At 38.0% G+C, this 18,261-nt stretch overlaps 1 protein-coding gene across 3 annotated transcripts in view; it reads right to left on the bottom strand.

The window, feature by feature from the left end:
• ADAMTS6 (ADAM metallopeptidase with thrombospondin type 1 motif 6) overlaps positions 1–18,261 on the bottom strand; it is a 213,140-nt gene that overhangs the window by 162,973 nt on the left and 31,906 nt on the right. The window lies entirely within an intron of this gene.

Below are 18,261 nucleotides of genomic sequence, written 5' to 3'. Positions count from 1 at the left end.
TCTCTCTCTCTCTCTCTCTCTCTCTCTCTCTCTCTCTCCCCTTCCCCCACCCCTTCTTCTCTCTCTCTCAAATCACACACATGGAAGGAAGAAAGGGAGGGAAGGAGGGAAGGAGGGAGGGAGGGAGGGAGGGAGGGAGGAAGGAAGGAAGGAAGGAAGGAAGGAAGGAAGGAAGGAAGGAAGGAAGGAAGGAAGGGAGGAAGGGAGGGAAGGGAAGGAAGGCAGGCTACAAAAATTGCTTGGAATTGAAGAGCTGGAGGACGGGGGGAAAGTATTTAAACCAAGCAAGTATTAGAATAGGCCTGCTACCCTGACCTGGAGCCAAGATCTAACTACATGCATAGAACACACATGATAGATTAGACTCTACTTGTCACTGACCATGTGGTGTGTACCATAAGTGTGCCACTCTCCAAGGAACAAAGACCCAGGCGTATAATAAATATCATACTCTTAAGTGTTATACTGTTTTGCTTTTAAAATACCCTCCTCTGAAAAACTTACATTTTTATTATTCTCTGGATAATCACTAAAGGCTATTCCAAGGACTTGTCTCAGGAGCCTTGTAATTTTTTAAATGTTAAACAAAGTAGGTGCTATTTCAAAGTCCAAAGGTTTGATTTAATGAATGCCAAGCATCTCAAATCCACAGGAAATTTTTTTTCACACAACAGTGCTGGATATCCTCCGAAAAGGGAAGTTAGTACATGGACTCAATGGAATTCTTGTTGAACTCCAAGAACTGCTTATCGGGATGGAAGAGGCTGGTTGCTGTTGTGGTTCTTCAGTGTACCCAAACATTGACTATTTATAGAAAAAAACTAGCTTTTTTTTTTTTATTCTTTGCCCTGTTCTTTGCCACTAACCACCCCTCCCCAACCACTGGAATAGTTCCATCTCCTTTTAACAACTTCCCATTAAACCTCATGAACCATATCCTGTACTTAATGGGCTGTTAATATTTTAAAGCTTCTGTAGTTTCTACTGTAAATCCTTGGTCCCTTTTGCAACATTAAAAAGATATACCAAAAACAAATTCTTCCCACTAATGGTACAAAGAAACCACACGGTTTACATTTTGACACTTAAACAATAAGTTGTACGATTACAATAGACACAATCATAACAGTACAGCAGGCACGGTAATTATGACAGCTATATATCAGAAAACAACTAAGTATGGTTGGAAACATGCAGACAGTTCACTGGCTTCAAGCCACATACTTGTCACATTAGCCCACCAAAGGCCACAGTGCACTTGCTTAATCACTGGAATGGCACTCCAGTGCTTAAAAAATAAATAAATGCAATTAAGGTAATATGCCAAGAGAGTTTAACCTGATTATTTATTCCCCTTCAGACAATTTATAGAGACAAAAAATAATAAGGTAAACTAGTTATTGCAAGAAAGCAAACTAGAACTCTATAACCATTTTGTCCCTCCCTCTTTCTTTGGAAAGCGAAGGAACAGTCTAGATCAGTGGTCGGCAAACCGCGGCTAGCGAGCCACATGCGGCTCTTTGGCCCCTTGAGTGTGGCTCTTCCACAAAATACCACCTGCGAGCGCGCACGTACAGTGCGATTGAAACTTTGTGGCCCATGCTCCAATTAGTTTGGAGGGTGCTTCAAAAACAGCACTTTTTAACTCCTCTCCACCACAATCCACAGTCTTTACCAATTAATTCATTAGATAACTTTTAATATGCTCAAACATAAAGAATAGAATAATATCTTTTTTCATAGGAAAATCTTAATCTTTCATCTACTCTCTCATAGGAACTTTATTTTCTTCTGATGGAAGAAATATTGAACAGCAATTTGCTTAAGATCTCCTCTAGATATAAAAAAAAAAGAAAAAATACATGCTATTTTTCTGATTTCTTAAAGATATCATGTCTGTGCATTAGAGCAGAGTTAAAGTAATCAGGCATGAACACATATTACAACCTCTGGAAAAATGGAAAATAACTGCTCAGCATCCTACACTCAAACATCACTTGGGTAATTTAAAAATTTAAATCAACCCTTATTATATTCTTCTCAAAGACAACCTCAGTTCTTCACTTTTCCTCAGGTATTTTTTAATGTAAAAATTCATTGCCTAGATCCTTACATCTTACACTTTTCTGTAGTCACTGCAGTACTTAACAAAATGATTTATTCCCAGGTCACTTCCCAGCATTCTTTCCTCTCCACCTCTTTCTTCATTTTTCATCCCTTCCTGCCTCCCTCCCTTTCTCTGTCTCCAAATATCACTTGTCAGAACTCTCAGTGATTTCAATATCATCCTAATACTCTGGCCTCTCATTTACTTAACATCCTAAATTACAGTCTTGTCTTCCCTCTGTCACAGCCACCTATTCCCATGATCATAACTGAGACCTTGTCATTACTCATTTCAAGCATTCAGCTCTCTGACCACCATCTCCTGTCTTCTCAGTTTCTTACCACTTTTCACTGTTCCTCCCTACCTTCATGTAATTATTTCCCTCTTTACTACTAGGCTTAGATGCCACAGTCAACATTATCATCACCCTGTTGCATGTACCCTCTATGTCCCTTTCCTTTCTCTCCCTCCAATGTACCCACATGCAAAAACCCCAATCCTAGGAAAATCCAAATCTACACCTACTCTACAACTGCACCCAACCAGTTAAATGTGACTAAAGAAAAAACATAACCATGTTGACTGACTACACTTTAATTGCAAGAAGTAACCTCAAGTAAGCCCTTAGCAATTCCCAACAATGCCACTACACTTCACTAGCCATTCTCTTATATTCATCAATGATTATCTCACACTTTTCCTCTCCTCAATCTTCAATTTACCTCCTCCTCCTCATTTACTCCCAGTGCTTGTTTCTTACTTCAGTGAGGAAGTAGAATCAATCAGATGAAAACTTCCAGATGCTCCCACACCAAATCTGACCAACTATATTCTGATGCATGTACTCAGCCTTCCCTCCTACTACTATGAATTAATTCTCCAGGCTCCTGTCCAAGGACACTACCTCGTATATAGTACTGGATCCCATCTCTTTGAGCCTTCTCAAGGGCATTCTAAGATACTTCCAAAAATTATTACTCTTCACAATCACTCTATGAGGTAGCTCATTATGATAATCCCCGTTTTAAAGGTAAGGAAAATTAAGCGCAAACAAGTAACTTGCCCAAATAAACAGAGGGGAATGATAAAAACAAGGAAATGATCAAGATGTGATATATTCTGAGAGAATATGTATTTTTAAAAGTGAAAACAGGAATATTAAATACTAAAAGCTTTTAAAAAACAAGAAGTTAAACTGTGATATTAGAATGACAAACACCAAAATAAAGTCTCGCCTGTTAATAAAGTTAGTACTTGGAAGAGTGGATTAGGCTTGTGAAGTCATATATAAGTACTTTTTCTGTGCAAGCATGCACGCACATGCACACCCACCCACACACACACACACATATTACTTAATCATATACACATGATTATATATCATAAAACAATGCTCTATAAATACTTAAAGGCAATAATCTTATTACTCTTTCTTTGACAGTATGTTGCAAGTTATTTACATGTTACACTTTCGCAGACACATATCAATAATAATATATCTCTACACAAATAAATTTGGAGAAGAGGGTATACTGTATACACCCGCTTTAGCAATAAGATTACAGAAGACTCATATTTGAGTTATACGATATTGCAGTGATTGGAATATTATAGGTCAAAAACAAACCAAAAAATTATTCATGCAAAAATATATATATTGGATAACAAAATAAATTAAATGAAACTAAAACCAACAAGTGAAGTCACTGAAGACCATGATTAATTTAAATAATATTGATAAAGTATTTTTCTGAAAAATCTCACTCTTTGCAGCTGAAAATGTCTAAGATTAACTTATAATTTCCTAATCACGTGTATCTTATCACTCTATTTATTGCTTAATTTTATGAATATCAAATTTTAGCAAAACTTTATAACTTGATTAGTAGTGTTCTAATGAACAGCCTTAACCTACACATAAAAAATCAAAGTTTGTGAAATTACATTTACTTCTCTGTAGCACCAAAGGAAGAATTTGTCTTTTTGATCAATTTGTAACATCTCAAAATGACCTTATAAAACCTAACAACAGGTCTCCATATCTTCTTAAAGAATCAGTGACAACAACTATAGGCAGCTCAGTGGGACATCCCCTCATATGACAATGGTTTTTCTAAAGGAACTCTGTGGTAGGCCTATATTTGTCTAAGTCTCTCTGCACTTTCAGGAAAGTGAATAAATGAAAACTTGGCATGATACCTATGCAAGATTGCAAACCTTAACATAAGCTGTCAGTCACAATTTTCCCAGGCAATTTTCTTCAGTAAGGCAATGTATTACTCAGGTTTTCCAGAAACATTTCCAATAACAAACACTGCAGGAATTATTTTTAATAAACTTTTTGGACTATTATCTATAAACATCCATTTGTAAAAGAAGGTTAATATTTAAAATAAGCAATATTATTTATCATTCCTAATTGTCCAGTTAAATTATATAAAGCTGTACTCCTCTTTATCTCTAAAGAATATTTTCATCTAATGTCTTCCATGTCCGCTCCCACAAAAACTTGCATTTGTAATTTGATGTCATAAGGTAAAAGTCATTTTACAATAAAGAAATTTCCTTTTCTTGCACATTAGAGGAAAAAATTAATATAGAACCAAAAAAGATACTCATTTCACAAGTTTAGTGGTCACTGAAGATTGTTATTTTACTAGTGTTTTAGATTAGTCTTATTACTTCATTAAACAATTGTAATTTCCTTTTGCCTCCACTATACCAGGAGTCTAGTATAATAATTCAATCAACAGATATATACTAAATGCTAAACTATGGAAAACAAATCAAACTAAATGTCTGTCTCTAACCAGATTAATTCAATATTTACATCTTCCAAAAACACCATCTGATGATTAAATAAAAAATAAACATACCTAACAGAAGAAAGGCAAATTTACTACAGGAGTTCAATTAGGGCAAACAGACACATGAAGAAAATTAAAGTGGATGTAAAATGTTAAACAAAAAATGGAATTAAATATTTTAAAAGCAAAGAAAAAGAGATATCAAAAACAGATGGGGCCCCAACTGGTTTGGCTGAGTGGATAGAGCACTGGCCTGCAGATTGAAGGGTCCAGGGTTCAATTCCAGTCAAGGGCACATACCCAGGCTGCAGGCTCGATCCCCAGTAGGGGGCATGCAGGAGGCAGCCAATCAATGATTCTCTCTCATCATTGATGTTTCTATCTCTCTCATCTCCCTTCCTCTCTGAAATCAATAAAAATATATTTATATATATTAAAAAAGCTAGGGACAATTGAGAAAAAAAACAGACCATCTAAAAATGTATAATTTTAAAACAAAATCTCAGTGAATGAGTTAAATGGCAAATTACTCACAACAGAAGAGAGAATTAGGATTTGTAGATATGAAAAAATTACCCAGACTTTAACACAGAGTGACAAGTAAATGAAGATTATGAATTAAAAAAAAAAAAAAGATAAGGACATGAGGCTAAGTAAGGTCAAATATACATCTAAAGAGATCCAGGAGAGAATAAAAAGAGTTCAAGAGAGCCTATGTTTGAAAATCTAATGCCTGAGAAACTTCCACATTGATGACAGAAATTAATCCACAAATATAAAAGAAACATTCTATACTAAGCAGGATAAATCTGACAAATATATTCCTTAAGAGAAATTCAGAATGGCAGACACAGAGAACTTGAAAACAGCTAGAAAGATAAATCACAGAAACAATGACAATCACACTAACCTCACACATCTTAACAGCAACAAGAGCCAAAGAGAATAAAATATTATTTTCAAAATGTTGAGAGAAAGCAGTATCAACCTACCATTGAGAACCCAGCAAAACTATCATTCAAAAACTAGGTGGAGGGGGAAGATATCGCTAGGTCAACAATAAAGTTTACTAAAGACTTTCTATAAAGAAACATCTAAAAAATGTTCTTCAGGAAAAAAAGAAAAATGATCCTGATATGCCAAAAATACAGTGAAAAAATTGGTGTATATGTAAATAAATAAAAACAGCTGTTGTTTATATAAAAATTGCAATGATAATGATAGCGGCAGTAGAGATGGTGTGATGGTGGTGGTGGTGTCTAGTTTGTGAAGTTAAAAAGAATTAGAAATAAAATACAGAACACAATACCAGAGAAGTCAAGAGGAGTAGTAATACAGGTTTTAATGTGTTTGATTTGTTCAGGAAAGTATAATACTGATTAACTTTACTTTTTAAATATCCTTAACAAAATGTTAAGAATAACCATTAACAGAGACAATAGGGTAGGGAAGACCTAGGAGCTGGGAGGAGCGGGGTAAAGGAGGGGTGGGGAACGGGAGATAGCTGTAATACTATCAACAATAAAAAATATATTTTAAAAATAACCATTAAAAGAGTAAAAATGAAGTTTGTAGAGGGGCGGGAAAGAATAACAAAAACAAATAAGCAAACAATTCAATCAATACATTTGGGTGATGGCTGCACAACTCCGAATGTACTAAAAATCACTGAATTGTGTGCTTTAAATGGATGGACTGGATGGTCTGTGGATTGTATCTACACAAAATTGTTACCAAAAAAACAAAAGCCCCTCAGTCCAAAAGGAAAAAGCTGTTTTAGTTTCCTCTATAAGTGCACTGTTCCCTAAAAATGGGACTGATTACAATGTGGCAGAAAGAACTGGCTTACAAAAAGCACAAACACAATATTGGTGGAAAGAAGAGCTTACTGACAGCACAAATATTTTTCTTGGATATAAACAAACTCAAAGTTTAAAATAACAATAGATAGGTAACCAAATTCTGATAAATGCAGGTATAAGTCAAAATGCCAGTATGAATGAGAACAATATTTGAAAAAAAAATTTTCCTTAATTTAAAGCTATACTTCTAGAAAGAAAGGGGTAAGTTTTGAAAGTGGGAAAACATATCTGATCAAAATTCCAATCACAATTAAGTTAATACAAAAAGTTTCATTACAAACTTCTCTTCCTAAAAGGCATTGTTTATGAAAAAGGAGAAGTCATATAACAGGTTCACTTCAAAAACTCAAAAACCATGATTTGAATGTAGTTTCAACTGCTGCCTATTCTCACACACTAAGAAAGTGTTGCTATTTTTAGTCACCCTTCATTTAATAAACATTCAGACTCAGGAATATAATCATTATTCTTCTCCAACTCTATGGAAAATTAAAAGTACTTACATGCCAAAGGAGAAAAGCCCGAGCAGATTTAAAGGCCTTCAAGGAGTACTCGCCTGCTAAGCACCAACATGACCCCCTCATTTACATGCTGCACCCAAGTCAGGTATATAGTATGCTTACTTTATTTCTGGAAACTATTAAGCAACCCATTTTACATATCTGAATTTTCCTAAGGACCCAGCTATGCAGCCAAGTACCAAGCTATCTGGCCATCCTGATGATTTCTAGAGAGTTTAGGTGGGAGGAGTCCCAAGGGCAAGCACTGTCTATTCTGAACTGACATTTGCACGAAAAGGAGGAAATCAAAGCCTTCTTTCTAACCAAAATACTAAAGAAAAAATTGAAGATGTGAGGAACTGCCATGGGAAAAGAGAAAAATAAAGTGAATATGAAATTAAAAATAAATTTACTGTATATAAAATATCATTTACTGCCATACTACTGAATGACTAATCAGAATTAAGCAACCATAAGTAACAGAACAAGATAAATCATTAAATTGGGCATGTTGGTTTAAACCAATCAGATAGAACGCTGGTAATACATTTAACATAGGAAGTGCATAATTCTGTTTGAATAATCAAAAGTTTACATAATAGTTTATGTACTCCAATCATGTCTGCTGCTAGTGTCCGGCCAGGCACGGCCACACCCTGGAGCCCTTCTTCGGTCTCTCCCCGGCCCCTATCATGCATCAGTGAGGTCCCTTGGCCTAGCCTGCACCCTCTCCCAATCCAGGACCCCTCAGGGGATGTCGGAGAGCCAGTTTTGGCCCAATCCCCACAGGTCAGACTGAGGGACCCCACCGGTGCATGAATCCATGCTCTGGATCTCTAATGAGGTTATAATGATCAAATATATGTAAAGCAATTACATATTTGACATATAATAAGCAACTGCATAAGTACACTCATAAAACCATTATAAATACTAAACTTATTCCTCCAAGTTAAGTGTTTATTACAATACATCCTTCTTTGATTTAACTATTTAATGAGGCTGTTAGAAACAAAGCACAATTTTAAAATGTGTACAAAGATATTTACTAAATCCCATGTATTTACTCAACCTTAGGCACTAAAGTATCTTCTTACTCCCATTTGTAATTAAAGTTTAACAAGCAAACATAGATAATGTCTGGGATGATCATAATCCTGTTTTACCTGGTCCTAGCTTGTGCCTGTTGTATAGATATCATGTCAATGGTACTCTCTTTCACTCTTAAAAGTATCCTAGATAGGACAAGAAATTATGGTCGCCCAAGTCTATCATGATCATAGATTGGAATGGAAACATCTAGATAAACGCATCTAGATGGAGCCAGTGACCAAGCAAAAAGAAACCAAAAAAGGAAGAAGGGTGAGGGGAATGGATAAGAATGACAGCGAGAGTGGTAAGAGAATAATAAATGCTTCACAATGTCCAAATACCAAAATGAATTCACCCACAATCTGAATTCAAGATTCCTCGGTGGCCTGTAAACCTAGCATCTTCTTAAAAGCTTAGTAATAGCTCATAAAATTTTAACTGGCATTTCCTTAAGGATTAAAAAAAAAAACCAAACCATAAATGAATACCAAATAAATGTCAATGTACCACATTTAATTTTCCTTTCCTTTGTTTTAATATGTAATCATGAAGCCAATATATAATTCTGATACATTTTTTTAAAAAGAAAATGAAAACTTGTTTAAATCTACACATTACAGGCCAAGTTTTAGAAAGAAACCATTTTTTATAGTTATTTTTAATCTCCCACCTAAAAACATTAGTTCACTTTGCAAAGTATAATCCCTTTAAATTCCAGCAGCATCAAAGCAAATAGTCATGATCTCTTAAGAGGATAAATATGCTCATTTTAATTAAATAACTAAATTATGTAAGTTGGTGTGCAATTTTTGCTTCTGTATTTTGAGATGTAGTTATAGGTCCTATGTATTTTATTAATGAAAAATTGAGAGGGCAATATAATTATGGCAGAGTATCCTATTAACATATGAATTTCTTAAAGATTTGTGTCTTGAATTTTCAAGAATTTAGGCTAATAAAAAGGAATGAAGTTCTGGTATATGCTACAACCTGAATGAACCTTGAAAACACTATGCAAAGAAGCCAGTCACAAAAGTCTGCATATTATGTAATTCCATTCATAAGAAAAGTCTAGATTAGGCAAATCTATAGAGACAAAAAGTAAATTAGTGATTGCATAAAACTGGAGCTAGGATGGGGAAGAGGAAGGGAATGGGGCTGACTTCCTTTGGGAATGATGAAAATGTTCTAAAATTAATTATGTTGATGGGTGCACAACTCTGTGAATACACTAACTTCCATTGAATAGTGCACTTTAACTTGGGTAATTTGTATGGCCTGTGAGTTTTATCTCAATAAAGCTATAACAAAAAAAGAATTTAGGTATAATTCCTATCTGAAATATATACTATTATATATTACTATCATAAAAATAGAAAACATTATTTCAATGCTAGATAGTAGACAAAGCTAGGAAATGTATGCATTAGTGTGTTCATCTTAATTGCTCAACATTGGTGCAAGTACACTTTATGTTACTAAATTCCTACTGATTTTCAGACTATAAATGGATTTCTTTAATATTTTTGCACAAAAATAAATTTTAAAATTGGCTTAACTTTAAATTTGTGGAGGATATTTTTCTGAATTCATGTAGAAATATAAATTAAAATAATCTGTCAAATAGCAAACTTTTATTTCTAAATAGTTATTAATTTAGTTTCTCAATACAAAGGATAATCTGAAAGTTTTGTATCAAGTGTAACATTTTAAGTGTATACATACAGTCCTATTTTATCTTCTTAAATTTTGTTTCCAGAGTTTCAAGTATAAAAATATCAATCATTTTTTGACCTAGTTATATGGTCACATTCCATTATTTTTAAAAAGTTATTATCAAGATGATTTAGGTAAACACTAATAACCATGAAATAATTATAATAAATCTAGTCCATATAAGCAACCAATATGTTACTGCTACTGATATTTTTAAAATAAAAGATCAGTTTCATTATTCTACCATTAGTGTTTATTTATATCATATGGCCATATTTCCATAGATGTATACATTATGGCACTAACTCTGGTTATTCAGAGCTACGATGTCAGTTAGCTGATACACCACAGAGAAGTATCCATGCATCACTTTAGAAAGTGACATGAAACTGCTCTTTGGTATGGCAGTGTTAAGATCCAGTAAAGCTAGCAGCGTGACATCAGCAAGATGAAGAAATAGAAGATACCAACCTTCCTTCCCCCACATAAACAATCAGGCTGCCATCGACAAAGGAAAGAGCCCTGAGAGGGCTCTAGAGTGCAATTAAGCACCTACAGCTACATAATGGAGCAAAAGGGGGGAGTAACTACACAGGAGGTATCACTGGGGAGGTTGGCTTAGTGGAGATGTCTGAGGACAACTAGGAACAAAGAAAAAGGGTAGGAACCACAAAATAGAGACCATGGTGGTCCTCAGGGGCATACTCTGCAGAGGAACCCAGCATCCTGTGCCCCTGAGGGCCTCAACAGCCCTCGCGACAGCTGCAAGTTCTGCAGCTGCAGCTTCCACAGGAGAGGACCCCATCGTGTTGGTGGGCATGGGCCCCAGCAGCCTACGCCACAGAGGACACTGGCTGCTTTCCCATCAAGGTAACCCTTAGCCATCACTGCTGCACAAGTGGGAAAGAAGCTGCTGTGGTGGTGCCCTGGGGCGAGGGCTGCCAGCACCTTCCAAACCTGAGCACACTTGACTCCAGAGCCACAGTAGCTCCACCGACTCCTGCACTCCACACCTCAGCTCCAAGGCCGCTCTGCATTCACCCATGCTCCAGACTCCAGCCTCGTGGCTGCTCCACACATGCCCACACCTCACAAACCAGAGCCAACACCACTGCAGAACAGCCAGCATCGTGGGCCCAAGTGCTGGTGTTGCTCTGTGCGTGCCCATGCGTCAGACTCTGTCTTCATAGCCACTTTGTACGTGCCGCATTTCACACACCATCATCACTGCAGGGTAACCTCTACACCAGCCCCTGGAGCTGCTGTCACACTGCAGGCACTGGCACGCTAATCCCAGGCTCCACCACTGCTCCATGGGTGTCTGGCACCAAGAGGAATCTCCCCCCCCAGCTGCATATCACATACCCCATTGGGAGGAAAAGAAACCAGGTGGTCCAACCAACTTTTACTGCTGCTGCAGACAACTGCAGCCTGGGCCGTTGAGAACCCCTGAAATCTCCCAACATTAACTTCATCTGATGAAGCTGCATGGAGACTACCCTGCTGGCAGTCTTGAGTTTCCTCAAAAATTTAAAAGTAGAACTGCCATGTGATTTAGCAATCCCACTTATAGGTAACATATCCGGAGGAAGTGAAATCAATAAATTAGTACCTGGAAGAGATGTCTGCACTTCGGAGTTCATTGCAGCATTATTCACTACAGCCAAGATATAAAAACTTAAGTGTCCATCAACAGATGAATGAATAAAGAAAATGTGGTATACTTATGACCCAGCAATTCTACCTCTGGGTATAATTCCAAAAAACCCAAAACACTAATTCAAAAGAATATATGCACCTCTATGTTTATTGCAGCATCCTATATAATAAAAGCCTAATATGCTAAGTGTCTGACCGTTTCACCAGTCACTATGACACACTCTGACCACCAGGGGGCAGACGCTCCGACCGTTAGGTTAGCTTGCTGCTGGGGTCCGGCTGATCGGGACTGGGCAAGACAGCCCTGATCGGCCCTGATTGGCCCCAATCAGGACTGGGCAAGACAGCCGGACACAGACACACTCTGGAACCCTCCCACAGTCCCTCCCCGGCCCCTATCATGCACCAGTGGGGTCCCTCAGCCTAGCCTGTACCCTCTCCCAATTCAGGACCCCTTGGGGGATGTCAGAGAGCTGGTTTCAGCCCAATCCCCACAGGCCAGGCTGAGGGACCCCACTGGTGCGCGAATCCGTGCACCAGGCCTCTAGTTATTTATAATAGCCAAGATATGGAAGCAACCCAAGTACCCATCAATAGATGAGTGGTTAAAAAGAATGAAATCCTACCATTTGTTACAGCATGGAGGACCAAAGGGTATATAATGCTAAGTGAAATAAGTCAGTCAGAGAAAAACAAATGCTATATGATTTAACTTTTATGTGGATCTAAAGAACAAAATAAATGAACAAACAAAATTGAAAGAGACTCATAGATACAGAGAACACATGATGGTTGTCAGAGGGGAGGAGGTTTAGAGGGCCTGGGGGAAAAGGGTGAACAGATTAAAAACTCCTAATTGGTAGTCACAAAATAGTCACGTGATATAAAGTATAGCATAGGAAATGTAGTCAATAATATTGTAATAACTATGTATGGTGCCAGGTGGGTACTGGAAATATCAAGGGGACCACTTTGTAAAATATATCATTGTCTAACCACTATGCTGTACACCTGAAATTAATACAGTACTGAATATAAACTGCAATTGAAAAATAAAATTTAAATAAAACTGCAATTGTGACCCTCACCGGTTTGGCTCCATGGATAGAACATTGTCCTGCAGACCAAAGGACTGGGTTTGATTCCGGTCCAGGTACCTTGGTTGCAGGCTCCTCCCTGGCTTGGGCCCTGTGCAGGAGGCAACCAATCGATGTGTTTCTCTTACATCAATGTTTCTGTCTTTCCCTCTCTCTTCCACTCTCCCTAAAAATAAATGGAAAAATATCCTCGGGTGAAGATTAACAAAAACAAAACAAAAATAAACAAAAACTGCATTTGTGGTAGACTACCTATGAAAAAAAAGAAATGTGTGATATATCCTACATAATAAAAAGGTAATATGCAAATTGCATCACTCCGCTATGCCCACGATTGGGCCAGCTGGAGGCGTGGTGGGCGGGACTTAGGGTGGCCCATTGGCTGGTGGTAGGAGCGGGGTTCGGGGACTCACGAGTCCCCGACCCCCGCTCCTCCTGCCGGCCTAAACGGCCGGCGCTGCAGAAGGACCCATGGGGCCGGCGGAAGACGCTGGTGGCGGAACTCGGGGTGGCCGATTGCGTGGCTGCCGGCACCAGTTTTCCACCAGCAGCAGTTTTCCTCTGGCCACCCGCCGATCGGAGCGCCTCCCTATCGGAGTTCCTCTCGGGGTGGCCAATCGTGCTGGCTGGAGGCGCTCCAATCGGCGGGTGGCCAGAGGAAAACTGCTGCTGGCGGAAAACTGGTGCTGGCAGCCAGGTGAAAGTCTATTGCATGAAACTTCATGCAACGGGCTTCTAGTATACATAATAAAATATTATTCAGTTATAACAAGAAAAAAGTCTTGTCATTTGCAACAACATGGATGAACCAGAAGGGCATTATGCTAAATGAAATACACCAGAGAGAGTAAGTCAAATACTCTCTCATCTCACTTATATGTGGAATCTTAAAACAAACAAACAACAACAACAACAAAAACCTCATAGAAACTGAAAATAGAATGATAGTTGCCCAAGGTTGGGGGTGGGGGAAATGTGGAAATGTTAGTCAAAGGGTACAACTTTTATAGGATGAATAAATTCTGAGGATCTAATACACACATGACTATAGTGACTATAGTTAATAATTCTGTATGTATTCTTGAACTTTGCTAAATTAGTAGATGTTAAACAGTCTCACTCCAAAAAATAAATAAGAAACAAGGTAACTATGAGGTGATAGTGTGTTAATTAACTTGATTATGATAATCAGCACAAAATGTATATGTATGTCAATTCATCATGTTGCATACTTTAAATATATACAATTGTATTTGTCAATTATACCTCAATTATTTAAAAAAGATTAAAGTTAACTGATGTATAACATTTTATATATATACTTATGTATAAAAATAAACATAAATGTATATAAAAATTTAAATATCCTATCTAATAAAAGAGTAATATGCAGATTGACCATCACTCCAACACACAAGATGGCTGCCCCCATGTGGTCAAAGGTCCTGCCCCCATGTGGACACAAGATGGCCACCACAAGATGGAAGCAGGGGAGGGCAGTTGGGAGGGACCAGGCCTGCAAGGGAGGGCAGTTGGGGGTGATCAAGCCTGCAGGGGAGGGCAGTTAGGGGTGACCAGGCTGACAGAGGAAGGAAGTTGGGGGTGACCAGGTCTGCAGGGAAGGGCAGTTGGGAGGGACCCAGGCCTGAAGGGGAGAGCAGTTCGGGGGGACCAGGCCTGCAGGGGAGGGCAGTTAGGGGTGACCAGGCCTGCAGGGGAGGGCAGTTAGGGGTGACCAGGCAGGCCTGAAGAGGAGGGCAGTTAGGGGTGACCAGGCTGGCAGGGGAGCAGTTAGGCATCAATCAGGCTGGCAGGGGAGCGGTTAGGGGGTGATCAGGCTGGCAGGCAGAAGCAGTTAGGAGCAATCAGGAAGGAAGGCAGGCGAGCAGTTGGGAGCCAACAGTCCTGGATTGTGAGAGGGATGTCTGACTGCCTGTTTAGGCCTGATCCCACCGGGTCCCAGATTGGAGAGGGTGCAGGCTGGGCTGAGGGACATTCCCCCCCCCCCCCCCGTGCACGAATTTCATGCACCGGGCCTCTAGTATATATATATAAAGTTTTAATATGCTCTTTGGTGTTAATTCAATATTTTTGATACCATGCAAAACAACAAAATTTTTTTTTACTTTAGTTTCTTTCTGTCTAGTCACAGTGATCTGATAACTTTGTAGCACACAGTTTATTTTACATTTATATCAGTAAAATGAAACAATGAAATTTTATTTGCTAAGAGGAGATAACATCTTGAGCTTTTCTACTCTTTTCTAAAAGTAACTAGTATTATTACATAAGTAACTATAATTCCAAATGGTTTTCTGCTTAAAACATTTAAATCCCTAGGACAAAATTAGGCCTAGTGGAGATAAACATATCCATTAATTTTTCTTTGGAATTCTCGATAGATACATTATACATTCTCCCTAGTGAGCCGGCATTTCAAGCAAACATAAATCACTATTGCACCTCTAAATGGTGGAGTCCTAGCCCTGAATATGTTAATAAGTGAGTTACATAAAACAGTTTTCAACATTACTATAAAATCATCTATGGAATTCTCATAATTACTTTTACTAAAAGTAGTAGTATGATTTAAACATATTCAATTTCACCAATCAAAAATTTATAAGGGAGAGTCAAGCACTGGTAAAACCTCCCAACAACAAAAAGACCCTAAATATTAGAGATGACAGCCATTTCCTTTGGCTAAGTCACTGTGTGGCCCTAATAATTCAAAATTACTTGTAGACTTTTAAATAAAGTAAAAGTTAGTTTGAGACTTCAATAACAATTCAAATCCATTCTATACTGCCCAAAGTGACATTTTTCTAACCTCCAATACATAACCAATATAAAATGACATGAGATATCAACCTGTTAAAATACTGTCCTATTAAATCCTGAGATCATTTCTAGTGCTGGTCTGACCATTGGGAGACAAGTTTACAAAGAAAATTTTATGTTCAAATCTCAGACATCAAAAAAAGCACTAAAAGTTCTTATTGAAGCAAAGATCTCTGCAGAGAATCAAAAAATATCTGGGCCAATTCAGAGTAACAAGTCAGTCAGCCAAATGTTGTAGCCGGTGCAAAGAAAGAGTGGCTAACTGCCCAGATGTACTTCACTACTCAAATACTTACAAATGTGCACTGCTGGTATAACTCCTGTCACTTGATGCAAAAGTGACAAATACAAGGCAGATTCTATCTAATAAAAGAGTATTATGCAAATTGACCATCACTCCAAGACACAAGATGGCCGCCCCAATGTGGTCAAAGATGGCTGCCCCCATGTGGACACAAGATGGCCTATAGGGGAGGGCAGTAGTGGGCAATTAGGGGTGACCAGGCCAGCAGAGGAGGGCAGTTGGGGGTGACCGGTCAGCAGGGGAGGGCAGTTGTGGGCGATCAGGCCAGCAGGGAGGGCAGTTAGGAGTGACTGGGCCAGCAGAGGAGGGCAGCTAGGGGAGACCAAGCCAGCAGGGGAGGGCAGTTGGGGGGGAACCAGACCTGCAGGGGAGGGCAGGAGGGGGGACCAGGCTGGCAGGCGAGGGCAGTTAGGGGCAATCGGGCCAGCGGGGGGGGGGGGGGAGCAGTTAGGCGTTGATCAGGCTGGCAGGGGAGTGGTTAGGGGCTATTAGGCTGGCAGGCAGAAGCGGTTAAGGGCAATCAGGCAGGCAGGTGAGCGGTTGGGAGCCAGCAGTCTTGGATTGTGAGAGGGATGTCCAACCGCCCATTAAATGGGTGGTCGGACATCCCTCAAGGGGTCCCAGATTAGAGAGGGTGCAGGCTGGGCTGAGTGATACCCCCTCCCCCCATGCACGAATTTCATGTACTGGGCCTCTAGTACAATAATAAAAATGTGAGGCATCAAGAGCCACTGGGTATTGTCTTTGTGATGAGGTAGGGCTTTATAAATATAAATACAGGAGTCAATGTAAATATCTGTAGTCATTTTCCTAACCATATGTAATAGACATTTACCTCTAGTAATTTCATTGACATTAATGATATCCATATATATTTTTACACAAAGCTTTCTATATTTGCACAATTTCTATATTTTTAACTCCTCAAATATATGTGGGAATCATTCCAGATCACAAGATGCTGAGGAATTGCAGGATTTATCAAACTGGTGTATCAACACATATGAATATAGAACTGTACAATTTTGTTTTTATTCAACAAGCATGTCATAAACAAATTTTTCTGGTTTATGATGTCAGGTAGATGAAGGCAATTAAAGTAAGTCTAACTGTAAAAAAATAAATAAATTCAGAAACTTTACAACTAAGAGAAATTAATTTTTTAAGCTAAATTCACTCAAGATTCTGGGTCTAAAGATTCTAATCCCATATTCTTTCTACTCCCTCCATAGAGTTTGATGTAGAGCCATGAGCACACCAGATGAAGTGTATGTTAAATACCGCCTTGCAAATTAAAAGAAATAATCAAAATAACAAGGGCTATTGCATTTAACCAAGATAGAACAATGCTTCCACTTTGTTTATTGTTCTTTGTTATTACTTATTGTTTTCAATATTAAATGCTGATTAGAGGTAAAAAAAACAAACTTATCTTAAAATGATTTAAGCATACTTCTAGCCAATCATAACTAGAGTATAAAAAAATCCAAGACAGCATAATATAATCAAAAAAGACAGAAACACCAGGGTTTCAGTCCTGTTTTTTCACTTAAAAAAGATTAGATAAAGCTGAATGATCTTGAGCAACTTCAGTATTTTGAACCAGTTTCCTCATTTCTTACATGGGAAAAATAATAATATCTACTTCACAGAGTTGTTGGAAAGTAAGGAATAAAATGGATCTGAAAACAGTTTTGTAAAACTGGTAAGAAATAGATGCATTCATTGGGTTACCATCAAATAATGTTTGCCTGAGAGACAAGCTATTCAACATATTAAAGCTATTAAGCATAATAAAGAGAGACAAGCTATTCAGCATAATAAAGCTGCATATACACATATACATACACATATATATGTAAAGCATATCTTAATTTAAATATTTTTAATTAAGTAAACATTCATCTAAGTAAACTGTGTAACTACCAATGTCCACTCTTTTAACATTTGGAGGTAAGAATAATTAATATATTTTATAATCAAGAGTGCTGACTTCTTTAAATCTTGCATTTAGTATGTTCAATTCACAAAGCATATACGTGCTTCCAAGTAAACCCTATGAACAGACCTTAGTAGAAGGTAAGATATTTATTAAATTTCTACCTCAACTAAATCTTCCTTTTACTTATTTGATGCAAACACAATAACAGTGCAATATATTCTTTCTCAGTGGTAAACAATAAATTACCATTTTACTTTCTCTATATTCATTGCCTAAATGAGGCTTTAGATAGAACCAAATATAGTTACAATATCAAACACAACAATCAAAGGTA

The sequence above is a fragment of the Cnephaeus nilssonii genome (assembly GCF_951640355.1).
Source record: "Cnephaeus nilssonii genome assembly, chromosome: 2".
Classification (NCBI taxonomy): Eukaryota; Metazoa; Chordata; class Mammalia; order Chiroptera; family Vespertilionidae; genus Cnephaeus; species Cnephaeus nilssonii.
Note: the sequence above shows the minus strand (reverse complement) of the source record. Positions and strands in the feature narration are given on the sequence as shown.